The sequence below is a fragment of the Psittacula echo genome (assembly GCF_963264785.1).
Source record: "Psittacula echo genome assembly, chromosome: Z".
Lineage (NCBI taxonomy): Eukaryota > Metazoa > Chordata > Aves > Psittaciformes > Psittacidae > Psittacula > Psittacula echo.
The window spans coordinates 106594229-106599847 of record NC_137742.1 but is presented as its reverse complement, the minus strand read 5'-3'; positions in this window follow the sequence as shown (position 1 = coordinate 106599847).

Sequence of the window (5619 nt, the reverse complement as noted above, 5' to 3'; positions counted from 1 at the left end):
AGCTCTTCGAGTAGCTCCCCAAGCGCGGTTGAGGATGCCGGTGCCCCTGGTCGGCGCGATCTGTAATCGGGGTGGGCGAGGAAAGCGGTCAGAGCAATGCGAGGAGCCGGCACAGTCACGCCAACACGCTCGATCTCCCCATGTTCAGATCCCACAAACTTGGTCGTAGTAGAGACAGCCGATCCCTCAGTGCTGCGGTGCCGCCGCGGTAACCGCAGATCTAGCTATTGCATCAGCCCCGCGCTGCAGATCCCAGCGCCCGAGCTACAGACCCCAGCGCCCGAGCTACAGCTGCGGCGGGGACCCGCGTTGCACCGTAGACCCTGGGCACGCCGAGGCGCCGGCTGCCCAGACCCGCGCTGCCCGGCGGGCTTTGTAGTCCCGGGGGCCCCGCGCTGCGCCTGCCCACGGCGTCAGGTGATGGGCGGGGAACGGCCGCCCCCGTAGCCCTCCCGCCGCGTGCCTGCGCGCTCCCGGCGCTGGAGGAGTCCGGGAGGGGGCGAGCCCGGGGGGTTCCGGACGGGAGGGCATCGCTGCCGCTGTGCCGCTGACGCCGCCCGGCCGGCACCGGGCTCTGCCTTTCTCCGGGTTCGCTTTGCTGTCCCGCAGTTTGAGATGGCCGCGTTGCCCCAAGGATGCACCCTGTCCGCGGGCTCGCGTTCCTCAGCGGCAGCGGCGGGGCCGCGCAGCGTCATCTGTAGCTGGGAGCGAGCCGAGGCCGAGCAAACACCCTCGTCCCTCGGCTGTCACCCTGCCGGAGGAATGCGTCCTCCCCATCCTCTCTCCCGCGGAAACAACCCGCTCCTTCCTCACGGTTCCCTCGTCGTTCCCGGATGATAAAAATGTTTTTACCTCTCGGGTTCAGCCCACCTTTCATAGCAAATGCTTGGAGATGTGCCATCAAATGAAAGAGCAGTAGAAGTGAGGATACAGGGGGATTAAGGGCTTTCTTTGCAGCCCTGGGAGAAGAGAAGGCCTGTCTGCTCGTCCTGGGTGCCCAGAAGACACTCCTTGTTTGTGCTCAGTGGGTGGAAAAAGGGATCATTCACTCAGGAATATTCCTGTGACCTCATGTTACCTTCCTGAGCAAGAGCCTGGGCTGTAAATCACGTTTATTTACGAACTGTTTTTGCAGAACCTTCTTTCTTTTTACTCTCTCCACATACTTAGAGAATATAGAAAACCAGCTTCCTATTTTAGGTACCTAAATTAGATGGTTTGAGACTTGAGTTCTGTTCTGTGTGGTGTGGTATGGTATCTCCCTTTGTTGATGAAGAGAAAGCAAGCTGGTTTTGCCATGTTTGATTTTATTTTGTCCCATACAATCGTATCTTCAGTCTTTTTTCTGTCTTTACTATTATTCCTAATAAGTTTCTGCTTGCCATGCTGTTCAGTTTCTGTCGTGGTTTAAGCCCAGGCCATAAATTAGAACCACGTAGTCTACTTCCCCCCCCCCACCTTTCTTCCCTCCACTCCTGGAGGGACAGGGAGGAGAATCAAAAGAATGCAACTCCCACAGGTTGAGATAAGAACAGTTTAATAACTAAGGTATAACACAAATCACTACTGCTACCACCAATAATAATAATGATAAAGGAAATAACAAGGGAAGAGAATACAACACCTCACCACCTGCTGACCGATACCAATACCTCGCCCCCCCATCCAGCAGAGTTCCAGCCCTTCTGGGGACTCTCAGTTCTACCTCCTGGGCAGGATGTGCTGTGGTATGGAATACCTCTTTGGCTAGTTTGGGTCAAGTGTCCTGTCCTGCTTCCTCCTGGCTTCCTCCCAGCTTCCCCTCCTCCCTGGCAGAGCATGAGACTCAAAGTCCTTGGTCAGAGTAAGCATTCTGACCAGCAACTGAAAACATCGGTTTTATCAGTATTATTCCCAGGCCGAAAGTCAAAACCACAGCGCTGCACCAGCTAGTAAGAAGTAGAAAAAATGACTGCTACTGCTAAACCAGGACAGTTTCACAAGTAATTTGTTCCAGTCCCTATTCTATTCCCGAGTGGAGTATTTCAGCTTTGCTCTGTGCCAGTTTAAAAATAATTGCTACTTCAGTCAAATCATAGTTAAACTAACAGAAATGGGATGGGGTTTGTGCTGAAGGGACTCTTTGGAGGTGGTGCCAAATCCCCTTGTTTTACCCAGGAATTGTACAGATTGTACTGACATCTTTTTCCTATTTACTCCTCAGCTTGTGAAGGGTGAGCAGAGTGTGTCCCTGCTTGTCCTCCCTCCAAAAGTCTGCTCACAAAAAGACCTGCTGGAGCACTGTATGTTAGAAATTCAAGTTCCAAGGACAGTTTTGTTTGTTTGCAGCTTCAATAACTGTTTCATAGAACCATGGAAGGTTTGGGTTGGAAGGGACCTTACAGACCATCCAGTTCCAACCCCCTGCCATGGGCAGGGACACCTTCCACTAGAGCAGCTTGCTCCAAGCCGCATCCAACCTGGCCTTGAACACTGCCAGGGATGGGGCAGCCACAGCTTCTCTGGGCACCCTGTGCCAGTGCCTCAGCACCTTCACAGGGAAGAGCTTCTGCCTAAGAGCTCATCTCAGTCTCCCCTCTGGCAGGTTAAAGCCATTCCCCTTGTCCTGTCCTACAGGCCCTTGTCCAAAGCCCCTCTCCAGCTTTCCTGTAGCCCCTTTAGGCACTGAAGCTGCTCTAAGGTCTTCACGGCACCTTCTCTTTTTCTAGGCTGAACCAGCCCAGCTCTCTCAGCCTGGCTCCAGAGCAGAGCTGCTCCAGCCCTCACACCATCTCCATGGACTCCTCTGGACTTGCTTGAACAGCTCCACATCTCTCTTGTGTGGTTGCCCCCAAAGCTGGAAGCAGGACTGCAGGGGGGTTCTCACCAGAGCAGAGGGGGAGAATCCCCTCCTTCGACCTAATGGCCATATCCCTTTTTATGCAGCCCAAGACACTGCTGGTTTCTGGATTGGAAGCACACACTGCCAGCTCATGTTGAGCTTTTTTATTAACCATCACCCTCAAGTCCTTCTTCTCATGCTGCTCTCCACCCAGTCTCTGTATCCCAAATTTTTCTTCTTGAGATTGCCCTGACTGAGGTTCAGGACCTTGCACTTGGCCTGTTGAACTTCAAGAGGTTCTCATGGGCCCACCTCTCAAGCCTGCCAGGGTCCCTCCCTATCCCATTGTTTCCCTACAGAGTGTCGACTGCACCACACAGCTTGGTGTCATTGGCAAACTTGCTGAGGGCGCATCAATCCCACTGTCCATGTCACCCACAAAGATGCTAAGCCAACAGTCCCAGTTGCAATACCAACACTTGATGGACACCACTTGTCACCCATCTCCATGTGACATCAAGCTGTTGACCACAACAGTGCAACCGAAAGCCAATTCCTTATCCACCCAGTGGTCCATGTGTCAAATACATGCCTCTCCAATTCAGAGACAGCACATTGCAGTCTTCATACTTATTTTCATCCTGATTTTTTCCCCATATTTTAAACCTTTTTAACTTTGTAAATGTCAGCTTCCAGAGCCTCCATATTTCGATACTTTTCCTTTAAATCTGCTATCTGCCATGTATCTGGAAAGCTCAGTGTTACCTGAATCTGACTTTTTGACGAATAATTAACAAGCAGTGTCATGGTACTATTTTTCCAGGTTTGATAAAATGCAGTTCAGAAGCAAAGATTTGGTAAGACCTGCCAAGGTCATATTTACCACAAAACCAAAAACATAACTGATTTTTCAGTAAGCTCTCATCAGGCCACCTGAAATGTGCAACTTATTTTAAATTCTAGTGTTTACATTCAGTGTATACAAGTACACTTCCCAGACATCTTGGTTTGAGTGAGTTTCAAGATTCACTAGAAGCAAGGTTGAAATGGTACACAGCCAATTAAAAATCTAAGCCTAAAGGAATTGGGACCACAAATTTTGCTGTGGCAAGAACACAAATAAACCTTTGCTCTTGGTCCAAACACTGCTGTTCCACCCCCTAATCCACCTCCAGAAACAGCTGACATAGCAGAAAGTTTCCAACCAGTTACTGCCACAGTATCTCTGATCTCCAGGAATCAGGGGTACAGACTGCCTTCAGCTAACAATCCAAGTTAAGACCTCAGACCTTATTTGTGAATGTTGCAGTGTTGTTTGTTAGCACGTAACATAGCACAGCAGCAGTGGAACAAGAAACTAACAATTGTACAATTGCACAATTGCATTGTACGAGCTAAAGAATACATTTTTGGTAAAACATCTGAATGTATATATGTGAACTTGAAATTCAATAGTCTGATTAATTTCCTAAGTTTAGAAATTCACACGAAATACATAGGGTGAAAAAAAAGCCTTTCCATGTTCAATGTAATAGGAAGTAGTGTTTGTGTCATAGAGGGTGTATCTGTTGCTTTAATTATGATAAATGCATCCCCAAACATTATTGCAATGCAGATACCTTCAGGAAAGCAAATAGTGTGTGATGAGTTTGCAATGCTGAGGCAAAGTCGTGCCTATCTTCTTGCTTTTTGAAGTTAGCAGCGAAGTTCCTGATGACTTCAGGAGTCAGCAATCTAGCGTCAGAGTGACTGAGGGTTTGAGCATGCCACTTACTGTGGCTTGGCATATCTACCTCGCTCATGAGAAGAAGAAAACTTACCTCATGAGCTGTGAAATTAGTTAATGGATGTTTGTAACAATCTTGTGCAATTATCTGTTAATGGTGAAGTATCTTTTTGTATGTGCTGACAGAAAACTTCCTTTCTCTCTCCCCTAGAGTTGAGCTGCAAGCAGCACACATAATTGCAGGCTCATGCTATACTCTTCCAAGAAGATGTTTGCTTTTGCAAGTTGGCCTGTGGTAATCTATTGGCCTGATCAACAGCCAGTTTATGTATCCTGCACAAATCATATGAACACAAGCTTCAGATAAAGAAGACAAAGTGGCAAGTCTTGCTTACCAAGGGCAGGCACTTCCTTGATCCCTGTGTTGCATTTCACCTTTAGTCATAAAGACCTAGGATGGTTTTCTTGCAGTCATAAGAAGCTAAAGTAATGGATTTCATGTTAATAGTGAGGAGTTGGAGATACAGAACAATAGCAAGTGCATAAATACATACAAGGACAGATAGAGAGTTGGAAAAAAACCCCTTGGTAAACAGAGTAACAGCTGCTGCTATATATTTCCATTTTGACAGACCTTTTGCATGGTTTAAGCCTCATAATTACAATAATGGCAACTGGAATGTGGGCTTCTTGAAACCAAAAGACATTAACGTTTAACCACATTTTGAAGACCTAAATGCTTTGTAATTGAGAAATGCTCAATTTTTAACTGCACTTGGAGAACAAAGCAAGCATTTGTACCACTTCAATGTTGTTCTTGCCCAAGTTCAGAGTAATAGGATCCCAAAGGACTTGTTAGTCACAGCTTCGATTTTTCATGAAAGGACACAGAGGGTACTCAGATTACAGCTGCTTTAAACCTACCAAGGAGAAGCATAGTAAGTATTGCAAACTGTTATGGTTGCCAAAATTGCCAAAACCAAAATCATAGAAAACAGGATTAAAGCTTGTCTGTAAAATTAACTAACTGTATATACAACTCTTAGCAGTTGCATACTGTAACATTACAACT